Source organism: Rousettus aegyptiacus, unplaced genomic scaffold (assembly GCF_014176215.1).
Source record: "Rousettus aegyptiacus isolate mRouAeg1 unplaced genomic scaffold, mRouAeg1.p scaffold_m13_p_5, whole genome shotgun sequence".
Taxonomy (NCBI): domain Eukaryota; kingdom Metazoa; phylum Chordata; class Mammalia; order Chiroptera; family Pteropodidae; genus Rousettus; species Rousettus aegyptiacus.
In genome coordinates, this window is record NW_023416308.1 from 82,155,476 (window position 1) to 82,167,992 (window position 12,517).

Below are 12,517 nucleotides of genomic sequence, written 5' to 3' on the forward strand. Positions count from 1 at the left end.
GATACACAGAGGAAGGAGGCTTAGGCAAGTCAGGCGTGGTGCACAGTGGCTCCTCGAGCCACCACCTAGAGACTCGGATGACAGGGAGGACTGCACTGTCCTCACTGAGCTCCAGGCCTTGCTGAGAAGCTCACTTCTTCCTCCCCACACAGGACAGGAGCAGAGTCAGCCCCTTCCACAGAAACACCACCGGTAGGGGCCAGATGACGGAGCCTGTGTTTTCACTGAATGCTCCTTTATTAGTCAGTCGCTTTTATAAGCTGGAGGCATTTTCCCAAAGAAACAATCTTAGACATGTTAGTTAGATGCCCAGATAGGCTCATTACTGAATAGCATGGCTAAAATACTATTTATATGCAATCAAGATACCAAAAGAGAAAAATACCTGTGTAAATACTAACAGTAAAGCAAAACATAAAGAAATAAAATTAAATAATTTTTACATATCCCAAATTGTGGTCCTGGAAAAAGGGCTGACTAATTAAAAGATGAGTATTTTTAGGGATTTCAATAGGTGTTCACAGGGGCAGGACTGAACACCGATTCTTCATACCACCTAATTTCATTCCCAAATGTCTGACTTTCCTTTCCCAAGAATTCTTGTGTCATGCTTATCAGTCATGATTACGGCTAGCTTTCACCCCACAATCCAAGAGGGAAGGGAACAAGGAGGGTATTTCCTAAGGTAACTAAACCAAATAGGTAGGAGAGAAAGAAAATGAAAGAAGACAGGTAGAGAGAGTATAAGAAGGACTAAAAGAATACCTAGCTGAGGGGGAACTGTACGAGCTATGATTGGAAAGAGGTTTAGGAGCCAAAGAGGTCGTGACATGCAGAAATGGAGTGGCAGAGGGGACACATTCGGCATTATGTGACACAGAGTTACCAATTGGGCCATCTGCCTAGGACAGCTTGGTTGAAGGCAAAATGGGGGTGAGGAATAGTACCAAATAGCCAGATGTGGGTTCACAACTCTTACCAAGCTCCAAGTCAAACCATTATTTCACCCAGATGATGCTGGCATTCACAGTGAACACACCTACAGAACCTACAGAAAATTCCTACTGCCTGTTCTCTTGGAGCTGGATAAAGAAGAGTACCTAGCTATCTAAAGAAAAGGAACCATAGCTCTATGTCACCTAGCTCTAGCAGCCCCAGTTAAGTAGAAGGCACCTCTTTGGCAATGTAGAATCATGATGGAATTGGGGCTTATGTAGTATAAAAAAACACGGCATGAGCACTGTGGTTTACATCACAGGGATGTAAACAGTTAAATAAAAGGACTGCAGAATAGCAAAAAGGCCCAGTTGAAAGTACACAGCCAATTACGTAACCCTTCTCCCCAGAATTTTTCTACTCGGTTCTGTGACTTTACCGAGTTTCGGCAGCGCGAGAGCCTCCCAGGATTGGACATAGTAATAGAGAGTGTAGGCTCTTATCATTAACTCCGCAAAGACTGGTATCTCCCTGCGCTCATTTAGAAAAGTTTCTGCAGATTATGCCTGACAAAAGATTACATGGCAGCAAAAGACTTTGGAGGCTGTCTTCATTCAACTTATTCTGCACTGGAAGAAACCAATGCAAATTTGTAACTGGAAAGAAAAAGTATAAACTAGGCAAGATCTGATTAAATCTCAGAATCATTTCAGAGGAGAGAGGGAGGGACAAGAAAGAAATGTAGCATTGCCTATCTGAGTATGTTTATGGGGAAGCTACGGTTTCCATAGCTAGAAATTAAACCATCTTGTTTCTTCTTCAAAGATCAAGGGGGCATCTCTCAGCTCTTTTGTCGATCTTTATTTCCGCATTCCTAGTAATAGGGTCCCCGAAATAGTGCCCCCTTCCTTGCTGGAACCAAATCATACCATCTTCAGGGCACAAGAATTGGAACACAGCCATGCACAGAAAGAGTGATCAACAAACGCAGAAGTTGGACATGCTAGCAAACATTTAAGCCTTCTGGAAAATACAATTTCCAAGGACCATTCTCCACATGATGGGGAAATTAAAGCCAGGTGAAGACCTGGGCTGAATTTCAAATATCCCTGGGTTTACGAACAAGGTGGAAAGTGGGAGGTAAGGGGTGACAGCAAACAGGTATGGACCCAGAGCAAGGCCAGGGGTGGACAAAGCAGTTATCTCCTGAAGTCCTTGTCAGAGAATTTCCACCATTTCGTTATCACATTTTATACTTTTCAAAGTAAGATATGTGTGTATATGTATATATGTATATGTATATACACACACACACACACACATATATACACACGTGTATGTGTGTATATGTATAAATTTTATCTGTATTTGGATTTGAGTATCCTCCTGGCTCCACTAATGGCATTCATGGTAATGACTCTCTGACTCTAGCCTATCTGCTTTCTCCTAGATCCCCCAAGCTTACTCTCCGATATCCGTAGATTCCTATCTTCTTTATCATAAGGTCCCTTTGACAAAAGGAAATTGAGACATAGAAATGTGCCTTGTGCAAGATCACACCACAAATTAGTAGCGCAGCAGGGATTAGAATCTAATTCCCAATCTTGTCCAGTGCTCTTTCCGACTGACCACAATCCCTCCCTTATGCGAGAAACATCTGCCCTAGAGCACCAAGACCAAGAATCAAAACAGTTTATCTGCCTGTCTTCTTAAGCAAAACAACACAGCCAGAATGTTTGGCAGAGACTACCTAAATATTTCATCTGTGATCGATGCCGGAGGGGAAGACCGTGGGAGTGAGGTCGGCACAGCACAGAGGGAAGCTGAGGACCACTGCGAAGGCCAGCAGATGGGCGACGAAAGCGGAAAAACGCCATCCTAAGCTTTTTTTTTTTAATCTGTTTTTTTTTAATTGTTGAAATTTAAAAATAAGATTCTAGATCTAAATGTGAATATGAATAGACTAACCAAACAAAAGCCAGTAGAAAACATATTACCATATCAAGTAATGCAGACAGGCATCCATGTGAGCGAGACGGGACTGCCTGGGAAATCCAGGAGAGGCAGGTAGGCTAGAGGTAGAGAACCCCCACCCACCACAGAGCATCATGAGTGGAACGAGAAAGGAACTCAAAGGGCCCACACAAGGGTCTCCCAAAAGGAGGAAAACCAAGATCAATCAGCTGGAGGAAGGCTGAGGGCACAGAAAAAGTCACTGTATAGAGAACTAGGTCCCTTGGTTAAAAAAAAAAAAAAAAAAATCCTACCTGAATTATCCCAGAGTGAAACTCTCCAAAGAGTAGGAAAGCTGTGAAGAGAGTGAAAAACTTATTACCAGTAAAAGTCACCTGAGTTTTCCTGTGACCTTTAAGAAAGAAAAGCCTTTGAAGAGCAGACAGAATCCCTCAATTGTCTGATATCAGGACTATTCAAATGAATGAGAAGAACCAAGAGGAAGGCCTTCAACCACTGCCCCTAGGGGCAAAAGAGTTTTCTTTTATATGTCTAGTAAGCCAGAGTCTTAGATAGCAAGCCTACAGTGAAGTCAGCCTCAGAGGGGGTTGGAGGGGGTTGGGGTGGGCAGACTGACACTGGGAGCAAGGATGGGGAACCTCGCCAGCAAATTCAGCCACTGGTGGTCACCCGCCCACAGGTTTCACCTCTCCTCTCCCACGTCATACTTACTAGAGGCTGGAGGGAAAGGAAAGAAAGAACTGGGAACTCTTAACCTCGAAGGGTTTACATTCTACTTGAGCAACCAAGACACATATTCCAAACTAAGAAATCCTGCGTCAATATTTTAGCTTCACAAGCACCAATAAGTGTCCAGCCTTGGGGTTTGGAAGACCATCCCCTTTCTTGGGGGAGAGTACTACTGACAACTTAGGCAGTGACAGGCAAATGAAAAAGATCTAATAGTCACGGAATTCAGCAAACGGTAATTTCAGGAAACAGATGAATTGCTTCCTAATTGTAAACTGACTCATTCACTAGGCAATGTCTATGAGACAAGAAATTAAGCCAAGGAAAGCACTTTTTTAAAAAAGAAAAAGGCAGCTCTTCCCAGGTAGAAAAGTTGAGAAAGCAGACAGAAGGAAAGCATGACTTCCATGGAAGCAGGGAAATCCCCCACCCATGGCCTCATTTGTAATCAAAGGCAGAAAGGACTGACTTGTGTAAACAGGCCAGGGAAGCAAACCGTGCCCTTCTCCAGAAAGGCCAAAACGCACACTTCCCCCAGCATGGCCCTGAAAATGCAGAAGGGAGATGTTCCCTTGTACAAGCGACACAGGCTAGGACAGCTGGGGAATTCCCAAGCCGTAGTCAGGCTTTTTTCTGTTCCCAGGCACTTGGCGCATTCACAAAAACTTCAGGGCACAGAGACCAAGTGGAAGGTGGAGCCAGGCCTGTGCCGCTTAGAGGAAAACGCAGTTTGCCCCAAGTTCCCACAAAAGAGACTCAGAAGAAAATAACCAGGCAGGAGGACCACCCCCAAATCTGAGCACCTAGGCCACAGTCCTGTGGGCTTCCCACACCCCTCCTTAGCACCAATGCAATAAACAGCTGCCATGGAGAAAACAATGGGCCTTTGTCTGTGCCTCTGCCTTTAGATTATCTTGGAGAACCAAACAGGATAATTCCTTTAGAGGAGTGGTTCTCTTAAACACTGGCCCAGGCCATGACATAAGTATTTTTGGTTTTGATTTTGTTTTGTGTTTTTTGTTTTTTTTTAACCATCTACAGCATCCCTCTCAGATAAATTCCTGCCTATTGGGCAGGGGTCCTGTGCGGCCCTCACCCCCACCGGCATACGAGTAGCAGCAGACAGGTCCTGGGGCCCTCTACGGCCTTCACCAGCCAGACACCAGAGCTGCTATTTCTGCTCTCTTCCTGACTTGGCCACAGAACTGAAAGCCTACGTAAGAACTGTTCTTACTCCTGTTCTCTGGATTCACCAAAATATCCCAGACTGAGTAAAGTACACAGATTACTGATACTGTCTTCATCAACACACCTGTACCTGTAGAAATACACTGTCAATGGAAACTGTGATTAAAAAAATAAAGTATGACTGGACACTCAAGCAGCTCCTAATGTTACACTATCAAATAAAAATTCCCAACGTGACAAACGCATCGGTAAATTTTGTTGTTAATTTTTCTTAATTTAAAACATTTTTAATCTAATTTTGTAATAGATGAGTACAAGGTACTCTCTTGGAAAGGGATGTCCTATTATGTTAATTTTTATTTATTATTCTGCTTTTCAAATTTCCTTCCTTATACGATGTGAAGATGATATATATTTGGGCTTTTATTTTTAGTCTCTTCCTGGAGAAAAAAATGTAATTCTGGGAATCCTATATGGCCTTAAAAAACAAACAAACAAACAAAAATTGTGTTTTGTGAAATCCCGTATCCCTATAGTGTGCTAGGCTTCTCCCATTTCCCTTCACAGGGGTAACTGGAAGCAAATGAATTCAGGAGCCACTTCCTCTAAATCACCACCAAGGACTAAATGCCACAGTACAAATCCCTTTCTATGAAGCAGAGACAGTCTACAGGACTCCAAGTCTCTTTCTTACTCCTCAAATCCTCTCTGCTAGCCAGCATTACTCCTCTCTCTAATGCCTCCAAATAAAGCATACTCAGAGCCTTCCAGAACAGTCAGCTGGATATCACGAGCTCCTCAGCTCAACCTAGAATATCATTCATTTTCCATTATTTCAGCATGAGGAGACATCACAATGTAGTGGAAAGGGTTTTGGAATCCAGTGAACATGGATTCAAATTCTGGATCTTGGGCGTTACTTGATTTCTCTGAGTTATGATTTCCTCCTCTTTGAGACGATAAGTGAGATTTCTGAAAGCACCAAGTAGTGAATGGCACATAGTAGGTCTCCTGTACTAACTCAGTACTTTCTTGACAACATATTCTCCTGTTGCCCCACAAGGGCTAGACTTTTCTGAAACTTTTCTGAGAAGAGAGAGCTAGAAATAACAAAACCAAATACAATATTTTCCCACAAGAAATCAAAGTCATGCAGCTTTCCTTACCTTGCCTTGCTGGTCACATTCCCATGGCCGTCCTCAATTCCTTTCCAGGCTCTCCTAAGAAAGGCCAGGGCTATCTATTTAATGGTGTAAATCTCCCGCTCCTCCCTCTCAAGAGCCTGAGAGAATAAATTATTAGGTGGCTCAGGGTTCTCTGAGGGCAAGGCTTTCAGTGTCATCCTGGAAAATATTAAAATGTGGAAAAACTGCTTATCTCACCAACCCGTGTTTCTGTGTGGAGTTTGTTCAATCTGCTCTATGCAAACACTGAATCACATCCCTATCACTTTGCTCAACAAATGTTCCAAACAGCCAAAAGAAGGTAATCAATTTTTCAGGACTACATGGTCTTATTTTATAGCCCTCCAATTCTGATCCCTACGAACGGAAGCTTCTCTACCAGAAAAGCAAAAGAACTCCCAGGACCAGATGGGCTAGACGAGTGACTACATGCTAACTTTTCTGGGACCACAGAAGTTTTATACCATGATTGTCTTTACAGTAGGGTAATTTAGTAAATGTAGATGTTAAATTTGATTTAATTTGCAGAATTTTGTAAAACTTTTTCACGTAAACAAATTTGCAAGTTAGAAGAAAAAATCTTTTATTGTCCCGGGATCTCAAATTTTGGTTCCAAAACTGCAGCCGCCCTTTTCAATGATAGCTGAGGGCCTCAAACAATGTGGCTACTGTGTTCGGAGCCCGTGGACTGCCTGCTGCTACTGAGGTACAAAACCTGTAAGAAGAACAGACCCTAGCTGGGCCTCGCTTTCCTCCCCTGGCAGAATCTAAACAGAATTTCTACATTTGAAAGAATGTCCAAAAAGAAGATTGCTAATATGAAAAACATCAGTGGGAAGGAAGCACCATTAATGGATCTCTCTCATTCTATCTCATGCCTGGCCGTTGGCAAGAGCTCCCTCCACAGACATTCACTGCCACTGCTGCTTCTCCTTTCCAGGACATCAAAATGCACTGTCGGGCTGGCTATAAATCGCCACCCTGCTCATTCCACTCCTGCCATCTCCCCAAAAGTTTTCATGTTCTTTTATACTTCTAGGCCTTTTGCACCTACTGTTTCTTCTTCCTGGAACATCTTTCCACCTCTGTTTAGCCAACTCCAACAGCCCCTCAAGGGTCAGCCCGGACAGCACCTCCTCTGGTCGCTTTTCCTGGCCCTGGAGCATCCTGTGCATCTTTTCCTCATTAGTCGTCCCTTTCCTCTGTTCAAGCACCTGTATAACATTCTACTATAAATGTCTGTTCATCGTAAGTGCCCTAAACAAATTGTACAAAACAAGTACTCCTCCCCATGTATTTAATGTTTAATTTGTTATATCATAAACTGTAATAGATACACTTTCTGGCATATTACAAATTGGCATTTTAAAGTAAAACTATTACATTACTCTCTTAAATGAATCCAAGTAAATCCATTGAAATCAAATACCATAGTGATTTAAAATCCATGATCCACTTAAAAATATATTAAATTTTATGCCATTCCTTTTTATCCTTGAATGCTTACTTCTTTTTTACTTCCTCCTCAGAATTTTATCCTAATATTTACACTTTAAAATTATTTATTGACCAACCTATGATACGTCTTTGAAATATAACTACTACATGTAAATATATATATGCACACATATACATACATAAACTTCTAAATTTTCCTGTGACTATCGGCTCTAAATGTTGAAAAAAAAATTTCTCTTCTGGATGAAGCTTTCGTTACCTTTATTATTAATATGCAATTGATTGAAACATAATTATATTACAAATTTTTATTTCTAAATAAGTGAAATTTTATTATAAATGTATTAATTTTCCATTTTTATAGCTGCAAGCACCAAGTAACTTTGTTTACATAAATAAGTAGATAGGAATGAAAGAAATTTTGTTATAGCAATATTAGTCAGTCTTCGCACTTGTTCTGAGTTACATCCCAAAATTATACAGTGATCTATCAACAAATATTATCTTTAATTATGTACCAACTAAAAACTCTTTTAATTTTGTTGAAAGCAAAAATAGAAACCATCTGCTTTGGAAAAGGATTTCTCGCTCAGAGTCATTCATTTTCTTAAAAATATTTCCAATTATTCCTTTGTTTGCTACCCTGGAAGTTTTCACATACCAGGCAGGCAAATAGCAAGGTTCGGGATGAGTAACGGCTACGCCTTCTTTTTGTGACGTGGGAGAAGGGGACACCTTGAGTACAACTGTGTTTACAGACAGATCAACTTTGGAAAGATGACACATGGAGGCCAAGGATCTGGAAAATCTTCCCAATCTGAAGACCACTGGCTTATTTGCCTCCCTCATCAAAATAGTAACATGATCAAAATTTAAAATATTATGTTTATTCATGGCTCATTACTGTTCATTACTGTTTAACAAAAGGAGGCTGAAAATAACTTAAATATGCTTCAATGAAAATCTGATTAAATAACACAATGCAACATATATATATATATATATATATATATATATATATGCCTTACTGTTAAATTGTATACCTGAAACTTACTGGATTTCGTTAACCAATGTCACAGTAAAACTAAACAAACAAACAAACAAATATTACTGGAGACAGTAGAAAAAAAAATCTGATTAAACAAACCATGGACCACCCCAAAACAAAAGCTGCACTATAAGGTTCTCCTTGGGCATTGAATCAAGTCCCTCCGAAATCAGGGCCCACACCTATCCCACGTAATCGGCCCCCAATGCTTTTACCTTGCAGATACCTACTTGCTTAGTTTCAATGGACACATTGTCTCCTGTGCCTGATCCCAAATATCTACCTTTTCTACATAATTAAAGATCCAGTCTCTGGCTTAGGGCTTCACACTTGCTAAATGCTCACTGAAACTTGGTCCAATCACTCAGGTGCTGCCCTATTTGGAGGCTGTAATGCCAATCGGCCTCTCCGGAAATATGCCTAAATGGTATGTCTTTCAGGTATGAATCATATACTATGAAAGGAGGATCAACGAGTCAACTTAGAAGAACAAATAAATAGAAAAAATGATATAAGCAGTCTAAATAAATAAATAAATAAATAAATAAATAAATAAAGCAAGCGAGCCTGCTTATGGTAGAAAAAAAGAACAACGCTAGTCCCAGGAATAGAATGCCTTCCTCGCAATAAATAATAAATAAGTAAATAAACAAAATTTAAAGAATGGTTGATATTAACTCTCAAGGAAATGAAAAAGACTACCATAATGACCCTACAAGTACAGGTTGCAAAAGGAATATTAAAAACGTAAAATTCATACTGAATCAATGAATAGCTAGAGGAATGCAATTCAATTTACATTCAGAGAAACTAACAGTGCCTACATCACATGTATAACATGTGTCTGGCATAACAGTATGTGCTAAAAAATATTAGTATCATTGTTATTATTATTTCATAAATAGAATTCCAGATTGAGTGAAGATTTAAATATTTTAAAAATGACATCATAAAAGAGGTAGAATGGGTATTTATCTTAATCTTGCTGAGGGAAGATTGTTTTGGAATGACACCACAGGTTAAAAAAAAAATTAAGCCGAATAAATTTCGCTACATTAAATTATCTGAAATGTTTCTATGTGGAAAACAATGAAGGAAAAAGATAAATGACAAACTGAAGGAAATATATGCAGTATATGCCATGAGTTAACACCCTTTATATTAAAAGAATTGGTAAAATCAGTTAAAATAAAATATAAAAATACATCAACATGTAAATCACAAAAGAAATATAAATTAAATGTCATTAAACATATGAGAAAATATTCAACCTCAGTAGCAATCAAAGAAATGCAAATTAAAACAGCAATACGATATCATTTGTTTTATCAGATTTGCAAATGTCATTTTCATTCCTTTCAGTTTGGCAAGGATGGTTGAAATCTGGCACTCTCACTCAACCTTGCAGAAGTGTATGCAGGTTAAAGACTTTCTGGAGGGCAATTTGGCTAAGTGCATCAAAAGTCCTTGAAAATGTTCCTATCTTTCATCTATCCATTTTACTTGTACAATTGTATCCTCCAAAAAACGATCAGAGAACTGCACTAAAATAAACACATAAGGATGTTCATCAGAATGTTTATATAAAAGCAAAAAGGGAAAAAACTAAAGGTAAGTAATAACGTAGATATTTAGTATTGTTTGTTTTACGGTATTCATATATTTTGGTATATATGTAAAAAATGGTCATCTCTATGTATAGTGAGATTATGGATGATTTTTGTGTTTCTGTTTTCTAATTTTTCTAGAAAGAACATGAATTACTTGTGTAAAATTAAACTAATAAGGAGGGAAATGCCTCATCTATGTGCTCTTGAAAGTGATGAGCAGAGGAGAAAGACACTTAAAGTAATTACCTATAATAATTTTGCCACTAGAGTGCACAAAAAGGCTTGATTCATCCTGGAGCTGAGTTTTGGAGGATGAATTTGCCAGAGAATGAAGTCAGGAGGCCAAGAGAATACCAAGTACAAAAAAACTTGAAAAGGAAAAGAGTCTACTGTGTTGGTAAACTACATGCAGTCTTGGCATGACAGGAAGGACAGGCTAGGTGTGAAGGGAAAGCCAGAGGACAAAGATTTTTGAATGTTATGTTAAATAAGTCTGGACTTATTATTCTGTCAAAGAAGATGCAATAGAAAGCTTCTGTGATTCACTTATATGAAGATTAAGAAAAGACAAAATAAAAGGTAAAGGTGGTTAGGGGTAAGAATGCAGATACTATCTGGGAGGAGACATAAGGCAACCTTCTGGGTTGCTGGAAATGTTCTTTACTTTGATCTGAGTGGTGGTGACATGGGTGAATACGAATGTTGAAATCTTTAAGATATATGCTTAATATGTGTGCACTTTACTGTTTGTTATTCCTCATAAAAAGGAAGGAACTGTATGATAATTAAATTGTATTTTAGAAACTCACTCTTGGAAGCAGCCTGGGAGATTGACTGAAGGACACCCGGGGGCAGGCACTCTGACACGGGAAAGCGGCATTCCAGGAAAAGGGTGGTCAAGGCTTTAACTGGGTTGGCAAGACATAAGGAGGAGTTTAGGGAAATGGGACTGACAAGAGTTTACAACTGGTTACCGAGAGGGAAGGAGAAATCAGAGATGACACTAATGTCATTAAAGGAGCTGGTGAACACAAGACAAGAAAGAGCAGCTTTACAGAGATAAGTATTGAACATGGAAAGTTTGAGGTGCCTGTGGATCATCCAGCTGTTCAAAAGCAATAATTACATACACTAACTATATGCCAGGTCGTCTTCTAAGTACTTTACAAATACTAATTCATTTAACCTCACAAAGACCTTATGAGATAGGCACTAGTATATACCTCATTTTACCGATGAGGAAACTGAGGCACAGAGAGGTTAAGTGACTTGTCAAGGATGACATATAATGAGTGGTAGTAAAAGGATCTGAACCCAGGCTATCTGGCTCAAGAGTTCATGCTCTTAAATTGACCACTCAGATACAGGTGATATATCTCTGACATAAAGGAAATAGTTGAAGGTCTAGGGATACCCAAGATCCCACAGGAAGAGGGTATACAAAATAAAGAATACTAAAACACTGTTTCTCAGTGTTGTCGCAAGGGTTAAATGAAATGACATTTATAAACCCCTTAGCAGAACAAAGGTAAGAGTTAGTACTCAATTAAAAGTACCCATTAAGGATATTTTTTCAACAAAACAGTATCATACAAAAGGGACTTCTGTGAGACTAAAAGAAGTTGAAGGAACCTAACAACCAGATATGGTTCATGGTTGTAGATTCAATGTTGGTAAAGAAAAAATGATAGGGACACCTGGGGGGTCAGTGGAGAAATCTGAAATATGGTCTGGGTACTAGGTAAAATAAAAATGCACTAAACTGAGAAAGTAGAAATAATTTCAAAATTAGACAGAATGTAAAATAGTATTTATAGTATGATCTTGCTTTGGTAAATAAAAGAATACAAATACGTACATGTATGCCTAGAGAAAAATCTAGAACAGGGTGCACATAAAGACATTAACAGCAGTGATCTCTGGGTGTTGGGAAAGTGAAGCTTTTTATTTATAATGTACCACACTGCAAACTAAATTTAAAGAACCAATTTAAAGTGGAAGATAAAGATAATTTTATGTTTTATAGTTTTGTTTTGTTTTGTTTTTTATTAAAGGAACATACATTATGGCTGACTCCATTCTCTCTTGACTAGAAATCAGAGCAAACTGGAAAGCCGCCAGATCTACCTGGTAAATTCTAGTCAACCGGCTGAGGACCCTCACCAATTCTTATTCATTTTCAAAACAACCTCACCTCAGCATATTGCCTAGTTTGCAGTGAACATGCAACAAGTGAATGCAAACATTAAGCCAACAGTCTGGAACCACCTGAGGGTTTAAAGACTAAGCTAAATAACCTCTGGGACTAAAAAAACCTTAAGGTGGAATAGAACCAGCTGTTAATATATCTATTAATAACACTTGATGCAATATGATCAAAACATTAAAGT

At 39.2% G+C, this 12,517-nt stretch overlaps 1 protein-coding gene across 6 annotated transcripts in view; it reads right to left on the minus strand.

The window, feature by feature from the left end:
- Positions 1-12,517, minus strand: part of DENND2B (DENN domain containing 2B) — a 155,189-nt gene that overhangs the window by 113,760 nt on the left and 28,912 nt on the right. The window contains exon 3 of one of the 6 annotated variants that reach the window (XM_036221603.1): positions 3,204-3,244. The exons of 4 other annotated variants lie outside the window; for them this stretch is intronic. The gene's annotated coding sequence lies outside the window, so the exon portion shown is untranslated. Of the gene's footprint in view, positions 1-3,203; positions 3,245-5,993; positions 6,171-12,517 lie in introns of those variants that run through there. One more of the 6 variants, XM_036221598.1, reaches the window with a different exon arrangement.